At 36.4% G+C, this 10,431-nt stretch overlaps 1 non-coding gene across 1 annotated transcript; it reads left to right on the top strand.

Annotated features, from left to right (window-relative positions):
- Positions 1–7,322: 7,322 nt before the first annotated feature.
- On the top strand, positions 7,323–7,426 carry LOC118760724 (U6 spliceosomal RNA). The gene has a single exon (XR_004996952.1). It is a non-coding gene; the product is annotated as a U6 spliceosomal RNA (small nuclear RNA).
- The last annotated feature ends 3,005 nt before the right edge of the window (positions 7,427–10,431 follow it).

Here is a 10,431-nt window from a genome sequence, read left to right as displayed (position 1 = left end):
GCGGCATGTGACACTGGTGTTGCCACAGGTATTTCATATGGGTGCCAGTCTAAGCCCTGGCTGCTACACTTCTGATCCAGCTCCCTCATAATGTGGCCGGGAAAGCAGAAGAGGATGGTCCAAATACTTGGGCCACTGCACGCATGTAGAAGACAAGGCTCCTGTCTTCAGCCTTGCACAGCCCTGGCTATTTGGAAAGTGAATCAGTGGTTGAAAGTTCTCGCCGTCTCTCCCTCTCTCTTTATAAGTTCACCTTTTAATAGATTTTTTAAAAATCTTGAAGAAAATCTCCTATTAGCCAAATCTGGAAAGCAAAATAAACAATTAGATGAAGCGATTGTTTTCTATTGAACAAGACAAGAATCATTGAGTCAACACTGGTAAAATTTCATAAATGAGCAAAGAAAGATCTTCATTTTTATTAAGTTTTGCTTACTTAGTTATATATTTGCAGCAGAGAGATCTTTCATTTGCTGGCTTGTTTCTCAATGGCCACAGCAGCCAGAGTTGGGTCAGGCTGAAGCCAAGATGGATCCTGATCTCCCATCTTCCATGTCTAGGGAGTGAGCGAGTGGGGGGAAGAACTCTGTCTCTTCTGCATTTCAAGCAGGTAAAAACCATTAGATATGTTTTAAACAGTAAAAATAGGCAAAAGTCCCAAAAAAACATGTCTCAAACTTTGTAGAACTAGCCACCAGGTATAGGAAAAGATGCTCAGTATCATTAATTATCAGGGAAATACAAATTGAAAGGAGATACTACATCATCGCTGAAAGGATATCTCTTAGCCAAATGATGGAAACTCACCTGCTTGGACAAGGATGCCTGGGAAAGGGAAATTTTGTACACTGTGGCTAGCAATATACATTAGTACAGATGTTAAGGAACACAGCATAGATGATACCTCCAGAATTAAAACTAAGACTATTGCATACCCCAGTCATTCTGCCTCCAGGTACACATCTTTAAAAAATAAATATCTTGAAAGAGAAAATACACATTATTTGGTATATCTATGATTTGGAATCAAACAAGCAGATGAATGGATGGTGGCATGTATTATAATGGATTTTATTTCATGATTTTGTTTCAATCTACTTTGTATTTAGTATAATATTTTTCTTATTTATTGTTCAAGTTGTTTATTTGAGATATGTGTTTTACAGTAGGCCTTAATTATTATAAACTTTGATTTACACTGGTTTTTTGTTTTGTTTTGTTTGCATATCATAAGTTCTGGCATGTTGGGAACTCACTTCTTTCTCCTTTTTTAGAGTAGCGAATATCACCTTGAGTGCTGCATGGATTTGAGGAAAGAATGGAGTAAGTGATACAACACTAACCTCTCAGTCTTCTTCAAACCATCCTTTCTCATCTCTACTTTAATCAGGTACTATAATTCCTCAGCTGAATCCCTTAGTGTTTGTGAAGGTGTTTATTTACATGGATCATTGTTCTGATGAGAATTTCCTGGCTGAACGATTCCAACATCTTGCTAAAGTCACTGTACCAAGGTTTTCATTTTAACCTTGAATTTGTGTTTCCCTGGTTTGTTTTATTTAATTTTATCCTCAGTTGTTCATAAAAGGTTTCAACAACATGTATTGGTTTTGTGTTATTAACTTCTCATGTCCTACTAATTTTTAGAGTTCTTTTTTTAAGTTTTAAGAATTCTGATTTCTTTATTGTTTCATTAGACTTATGAAATCAAGTAGCATATTGTTTATTTTTATATAAAATTTAAATTATGCATAATTGCTTTTAAATATTGTTTTTAAATTGGTAAGTTATCTTTAATAAATATCACAAGACAGGCAAAATTAAGAATCAATTGAAAGAAAATAATACATGTGAATATGTCCATATTGATATCTGTGCTAACATTTGCTGGGAAAGAAAGCTTCTAGAGAAACTCTTATCAAAAAGCAAAACTAAAAGACCAAACAACCAAATCACAAGTTCTATTTGGGAATTTGGCTAACATTTTATTTTAGTAATTTTAGAGATATTCATCACAATTGGTGAAGTTCCCATCACCTCCTGCTCTAGTAATGGTGTTATAGTTGTCATTAAAAATGTTAGAACTTTGATTTCGTAGATGTTTTCAATGGAACTTTGCCTACCAGAGTGGCAATCAGATTGGGAGTTTACAATGCAGGGTGGTAATGTCTACAGTGATGGTGCTGGGAATTCCTTTTTCCTTTTGCCCATTTAGAGACCCTGGTGACCTACAAGTGAAAACTCAGTGTATAAGATTAGAATGACATAAATAGATTCTGTTCCAATTTGCTGAAGTAAAAATAGCAGTCTAGCCTTACATTTTATATGTGTTCTTTGAAAAAGATAAAAAAAAAACCTAAGTGCTGCATACTAGTAAATTTTATTGCGTACTTATTATATAAAATAAATCACAAATGTTCTTCTGACTCTACTAATATTTTAGCGTCCTTGAATAATTAAAAAAGGGACAAGTAGAAATCTTCCACACTTTAAAATTATTCTCCCTATTTATCCAAATAATAATATCTGATAAATAAATGAAGCATTTTAAAAGTTAAAACATGTTACAGCTACAAAACTTTCTTTTTTGTTTTGTTTTTATTGGAAAGACAGATTTATAGAGAGAAGGAAATAGAGAGAGAAAGGTTTTTCATCCACTGATTCACTCTGTGATGTCTGAAAAACCAATCCAAAGCCAGAAGCCAGTAACTTCCTCCAGCTCTCCCACACAGGGGAAGGTCCCAAGGGTTTGGGCTTTCTACTACTTTCTCAGACTGCATTCAGGCAACTGGATGGGAAGTGGAGCAGACAGGACATGAACTGGCGTCCATATGGGATCCTGGTGCATGCAAAGTGATATTAGCCACTAGGCTATCTCATTGGGCCCCACAAAATTTCCTTTTTTAAAAAAGATTTATTTAAAAAGTAGAGTTGTGGAGAGATGGGAGGATTGGAAGCAGGGAGAGAAAGCGAAATCAATTAGGGAGGATAATGAAAAGACATTAAAATTGAAAAAAAGTAGCCAATATACACATATTTGCAGACAACATGATTTTGTATATGGAAAAACCTAAGCACTCCATCAAAAAGCTTTTAGAATTAATAAACCAATTCAGTGTAGATAAAGGCTTCAGAAGAAACATATTAACAGGAGTAGTTTTCATTTGCTAATGATGAACTCAAAGAAAGAGAAATCAAAAAAGAACTCCAATTCTGAATGACTACACAAAGCATTAAATATTTAGAAACAAATTTAATCACGGAAGTGAAAGCTCTAAATAATGAAAATTACCAAACATTGATTAACAAACTCATCAAGGACACAAAAATGGATAGATATTCTTGCTCAAGGATTTGAAGAAGCAATATCATTAAAATATGCTATGTAAAGCAATCTACAGATTCAATAAAATTCATACCAAAATACTTATGACAAGAATAAAAGTATTATTTTAAAAAATCAACTCTAAAATTCTCTTATCAAATCACAAAAGACCCAGAAAAACCAAAGTAATCCTGAATAAGAAAAATCAAACTGGAGGCATTAAAATACATGACTTGCAGGCATTCGACAAAGTTATAATAATTAAAGCAATGTAGTACTGGCATAAGAACTGGTACATAGATCAATGGAACAACAGCAAAAGAAATTAATCCACATACAAATAACTGTTTTTTGATAAAATGAAGTTGCTGAATGAAAATGTAAGAAGAATACTCCAAGACATTAGTGTAAGAGATAACTTTTTTGGAGGCCTCAAAAATCCAGGCAACAAAATGATAACTAAATAAATGGGACTATAGCAAGCTCAGAAACTTTTGCGTAGAAAAAAATCAATATAGTAAAGAAACATCCAACAGAAGGGGGAAACTTTTGCAAACCATTTACCCAACAAAGTATTCATATCCAGAAATTATCAGCGATTTAAAAACCCAACAACAAAAAGACAAACAAGCTAGTCAAGAAATGAGCAAAGGTGGTGTTGGGGACTTTCCTGCACAACACCCCCCCCCAAAAAAAATGTTCTGCACCTTAATTGTTGACAAATGTCTTGTTAGAGTTACAAGCCAGTCTAGATTATCCTAAAATCTGCCAAGATCAGTAAAATTATACTTCAACACAACAAATGGCTAAATACTAAAATGAAATAGACACAAGACAGCTGAATGGTACCTTATAGCCATTTTAAGGTATATAGCAGCCGGTCCTGTATACAAACTAAAATTGAAATGTCAATGAGCAAATCATAGGTTGTGGTTAAGAACTTGTTTTTTGTTTTTTTTTTTAACATACTGGTTACGCAAAACCATGTCAATTCCATAATGTTACAAATTGCTGTTAATGTTATATTGGGACTCTTAATTGACTGGGATGATATTCTGCCAGCTCTAACTTCGGACCAGAAATGGTCTCCCCAAGAAACTGTTCAACCCATCTGGACAATAAGTAGCTGGACTCTATGTTTGGTATATGTTTGCAAGGAAAGAATCTTGATTGAATTTGAACTGTAATACTGCACCAAGGTGGAGGAATCCACCGGGGGGAGGGGCGTGGGGAGGGGTGGGGGGATTCCCAGAGCCTATGAAACTGTCACATAATGCATAATAATTAATAAAAAGAAAGTAAAAAAAAAAAGAAATGAGCAAAGGATTTCAGTTAGACAGATTTCAAAAGGTGAAATACAAATAACCAACAAATACTTGAAAATATTCTCAACATCAGTAGCCATCTGGGAAATACAAACCCAAACCACAATGAGTTATCATCTCAACCCTGCGTGAATGCCTACAATTCAAAACACAGAGAGTAACAAATACTGGCATGCATGTGGGCAATGGAAAATACTTACACACTATCAGCAGGATCGTTAGTGCAACCGCTATAGAAAACTGTGTCGGATTTAAAAAAAAAACTAGAAATAGACATGTCATGTGAATAATATATTCCAAAAACATCTGAACACAAGCAGAGATACCTATTCTACCATATTTATGGCAGCACTGGCTACAATTGCCTAGTTTTGGAATAAATCAAGGTGTCCATCATTGATGAACGGATAAGAAAAATGTGGCATATATGCACAGTGGAATATTATTCAAATATTAAAAAAAGAATTAAATTCTATCATTTGCAAGGAAATATACTCAACTGAAAGACAGCATGTTGAGTGAAATAAATCAGGCCCACAAAGAGAAATACTGCATGTTTTGCCTGACTTGTGGGAGTTAAAAATGAGTAAAAAGGGAGTAAGGGAAGAAAGAAGAAAGGAAGGAAGGAAGAATGAATTAAGAAAATAAGGAAAGAAAATAAAGAAGGATGAAAGAAAAAAGAAAGGAATGAAGAAATGTCTGTGTATCAATATTGCTGCAAATAGTTTTGTAAAAATTTTATAGTTTAGCCAAACTAATGGGTTAGAATTTCATTCTACTATAGTATGTATTCAATGATCTGTGATTACTTTAAAACATAATGCAACTGGGTGAAATGGCCATTTTTCCATTCAAATGTTATTTATAGTCTTGTCTGTATTCCCACTAAACTATGATGTTTTTGTATTTTACTTGTTAAGCTCCTTATTTGGTGAAGTTTTAAGCCTTTTTACTGCAATAAAAATGTAAAATACGTTATATCAAAAAACTGCTGAAAAAGAAAGAAAGAAGGAGGATGGGAGAAAAATGGGAGGAAAGTAGGGAATATCATTATGTCCTTAAAAGTGTGTATACCAGAACCTATGAAACAGTGTCACATAATGCAATGTAATTAATTTTAAAAAACTGTATATACCAGTCTCATTGAATCTGTTAACAACTATTTTAAATAAAATTAAATATATTTTTTAAAAAAAAAGCAAAGTAAGAAACAGTCCCCAAAAAGTGGGGACCAGGGGGTGGAGAATTCAACCAATTAATCACATCCAGAAGAGAATGATGGATAGATTCCGGGATGTGGAAGGAGATGAGGATTTTGAGAGCTAAAAGTATAGAACAGAAGCACCATAGAAATTCTACCTGAATTCATCAACATTTTCTGATATGATTTACTTTCAAGATCATTATTACCCATGAATATCATATACAGATTGCGCAGGCAATATGTGCAATTCAGGTTTCCATTTCTAATCAACTCAAAGAAGAACTTAAACTGAAGCCTTGAGTTGATGGGAACTCTGACTTCCATCTGCTTTATTGACAATTCACTAAGCTTGTCTATGGAACAGTGATCGCAGAATCCCTGGGGAAGACCAACGAACACTGTTCCATATTTAGAGTTATGTCCATGGCTGGTCATCTGGCGTGGCAGAGCCATCCGGCTGCCTGTCCTCTGGGACTCTGCACAACACAGATCTGTCCTCACCTACAGTTTATGTTGCTCGCCTGCTCAGCTGGTGCCAACCCAAGCAAAACCTAATCTTTTTCAGTGACCTTGCAAGCCCAAACTGAACAATCACACCAAGCAGTTATTTTGTTGTGTGTTTCTAGTAATGCAAGAGTTATTTCTTCTTTCGTTTATGATTTCTATTCATACCTGGGAGGACAAGCAGCAAGAGATTGGTTAGAGGAGAGAGAAGAAATGGGTGATTTCTGTGTGGTGTGCACACTGATACGGAAATCAGCCTAGCATCTTCTTGTACCATTTCCTTCTCTACACCAAAGACTATTTGAATACTTGTATCCTTAAAATTGATCATTTATAGAGATACTTCTGTTATACACTTAATCCAGGAAATCAATTGGAGGGAAAATAACACTGGGTCAGAACTGTGGTGCAGCAAATCACGCCACTTGCAGTGCATCCCACACTCCACTCTGGGCTGTTGTCCCTTGTTTCTACAAATGGCTTCGCAAACAGCAGTTAAAGGGTCAAGTGATTGGGTCCCTGACAGTCAAAAGGGACAAAACTCAATAGAATTCATGATTTCTGGCTTAAATTTGGCTCAGCCCTGGCTATTGTGGCCATCTGCAGGGCGTGAGTCAGAGTCTGGGCAATGTCTATCTTTTCCCTCTCTATCACTGTGCCTTTCAAATGAATCTTTGATTTTTTTAAGATAGAAACAATGATATACATTTGGTCTTTAATTACTTTTTCAAAAGACACATTTATTTTACTTGAAAGAGTCACAGAGAGCGTGGTAGGACAAAGAGATCTTTCATTTGCTTGTTCACTCCCCATATGACTACAAAAGCCAGAGCTGAGCAGGTCCAAGACGGAGCCAGGAGCTTCTTTGGGTCTCTCACGAGTGTGCGGGGACCAGAGGTCTGGGACTATTCTCTGATGCTTTCCCAGGCCATTAGCAGGAAGTTGGATCGAAAGTGTAGCAGCCATGCTCACTTCAGCAGCACATGTACTAAAATTGGAACAATACAGAGATTAGCATAGCCTCTGCACAAGGGTGACATGCAAATTCAAGAAGTGCTTCATGTTTTGGGGGCCAAACTGGAGACCCTTATGCTAAGGGCAATTAGCCAATCCCAAAAGGTCAGATATCATAAGTTTGCTCTAATATAAGGTAATATGATGTTAAATCTAAGGATTTTACCTGGGAATTTTACCTTATTATAGCTATTTATACCTTTCATAATAATATCTTTTTAGAGTTTTATTTCTTTTTTATGTATTTATTTTTATTGTAAAGTCAGATATACAGAGAAGAGGAGAGACAGGAATATTTTCCGTCTGATGATTCACTCCCCAAGTGACCACAATGGCCGGTGCTACACCAATCCAAAGCCAGGAGCCAGGAACCTGCTCCAGGTCTCCCATGTGGGTGCAGGGTTCCAAGGCTTTGGGCCATCCTTGACTGCTTTCCCAGGCCACAAGCAGGGAGCTGAATGGGAAGCTGGGCCACTGGGATTAGAACCTGTGCCCATATGGGATCCTGGTGTGTACAAGGCGAGGACTTTAACCTCTAGGCCACAGCACCAAGCCCTTTAATAAGATCTTGTGATGCAATTCATTAACCAATCATCCATAACAGACTGATTGTTTGTAATCACCTGAGATTGTCAGTGTCCCTGTAATTGCTACTGCCCATAAGTAACGATGATCCAGTCCTTATTGTACTTTCATTAGTGCCACATGGGATGTACACTGGCATTTGTTCCTATGGGAAGACGTTGGACACTCCTTTTCACCACCCTAGGGTCACATTGACACTTTGTTACATGTTCTTCAATTTCATGGGAATGAAGGTTCACCATATTTTTTTCCCATGGTGGACTGTACCTAAGGGGATGCATAATGAAAGTGTAGTGGAAATTGATATTTTCCTAGGTAGAAACAGAAGTCCTCTTGCATGCAGTGCAAGGATGGACTCACAGTGAAATGACTGCCAATCTCCCACATTGCTGGAAGATACCGCTGTGGGAGCATGATGGACTTGTGAAAATTCATGAAAGATACCCATTGTAAGATTTCGCTTTAGAGTTGATTGTGAAAGATGAACTTACAAAGCAGTTGACCCAAAGAAACAATTTTAGCTGTTGAGGTCTAGTAATGAGCTATGAGTCACTTAGTATCTGAGATCTGGTTAAAGTAAGTGTTTCTCTTCTTAAAACTAACCTTAGAGGAGCCCCTTGGGTAACTTGTAACTTTCAGGGGTAAACATTTGATATTCTCCTGGGTTTTATATTTTCCATTTCTTGTCATCCTTTTTTCAAAAAATCTTTGGGCCCAGTGAGGTAGCCTAGCGGCTAAGGTTCTTACCTTGCGCACACTGGGATCCCATTTGGATGCTGGTGGCCCTGCTTCCCATCCAGCTCCCTACTTGTGCCCTGTATATCTGATTTTTCAATAAAAATTAAATAAACCTTTTTTGTTAAATCACGTAGCTTTTCCTTCATTCTGTGTTCAACTCTGGTATAGAAGCTCAGCTCGAGCCCCATTCTAGCCTGATTTGGGCATCTCATTGAGACATTTACAATTTATATGAATCATGAGGCATTCCATTCATAATTCATATGAATCATCCCCAAACTGGTATATCTGTAGAACTTCAGTTTTATCCCTTTTTTTTTGTATTCTAGTCACTTAGTCAGACCTTACTACTTCTAACCAATCTAACTATCTCATCTGGGAAATAGTGAATGAGGAAAGGTACCGAACTCTGAATGAGAGGTTTATAGAGAATAATGCAAATTATTTCTCTTTAATAGGAGATAAGTGAAAATTTAGTGATTTGATTGAGAATAGACCAGTTTTAAAGATATTGATATCTTCCAACTACTGATTTACTCTCCAATGGCCACATCAGCCAGGACTGGCCCAGATCAAAACCAGGAAACAGGAATTCCACCTTAAATTTTCCACATGTACTTGAGACATTATCTGTTGCTTCCTAGGCACATTAGTAGGTACCTGGATTGAAAGTGGACCATCATGGGTCACAAACATTGGCTTAATCCATTTTGCCACAATACCAACCCCAAAGAACAAATGATTTTTAACACATAAAATTTAGGTCTGTTGGTTAGTAAGGCCTGGCTATAAGACTTACTAAACTTTGTCATCCAGAGTTAGAATCAGCTAGGTTAGAAAGATTTATACTACTCATGGAAATTTGAATTAATCATGAAAGTGAGTTGAATGAATTAACAAAAAAAATTTGAAATAGGTCTTTAAAAAGATAAAATAATTGTTGTCTTTTCTGAAATTGACTGCCTTGAGGGAGATACGTAATGAGGATCATGCCTCAAAGAGAGCGTTACTTATATTGCATTTATTGTCAGATTCCACAGTCTGAGGGTGAGAAGGATGACTGAGAGTTCTTCCCACATAGTAGCAGTGAGAGCACATGGCATTCGTAGTTAGTGTCTTTTGAAAGTGCATCCAATCTCTACGTATTCCCTAGGTTTTCACCTGCTGCTGTGCTAGCCTGCTGAAATATTGCATCATTCGCCTCAAAAAGATCTGATTTTCTTTAGTATATAAATAGTTGAAAAAATCCACTCAGTACTCCACAATTGTTCTTTCCCACATTCTATCATTTTCTAGGTCGCCTTCTCCCTGAATCAGTCACAAACCCTAAACAGCAGCTATTTTTGCCTCTTTGTTGTTCCTTGGCTACTCTATAGGCTCATCAATCTTTGGCCTTTTGTTCTAGTTATGTCTTCCTTTCAAATGCTTTTACTTTCTACTTTAAAAGTTGGGCTAGAGATCTACCTCTTTCGACACATCTCGCATCAAAATCTTCGATTGTTTGCTCTACACCTTCAAAGCATGCTATTTCTGATCTCTGTTATACTATGAATCACGTTAGCTCCATAGTATTATTTTTAAAATTCTGATTGCCATGCAGCCACATAGTAAGCAGAATAAAACACTTTTAACTTACAGTAAGATAGAGCTTACCATTAGATTTTGGGTGTCTGTCATAAACAAAATTGTGTTCTTTAACTTAGGAAACCAAAGCCCAAGATTTTAAAATGGCATAT

The sequence above is a fragment of the Ochotona princeps genome, chromosome 8, assembly GCF_030435755.1.
Source record: "Ochotona princeps isolate mOchPri1 chromosome 8, mOchPri1.hap1, whole genome shotgun sequence".
In the NCBI taxonomy this organism is placed as follows: Eukaryota; Metazoa; Chordata; class Mammalia; order Lagomorpha; family Ochotonidae; genus Ochotona; species Ochotona princeps.
Note: the sequence above shows the minus strand (reverse complement) of the source record. Positions and strands in the feature narration are given on the sequence as shown.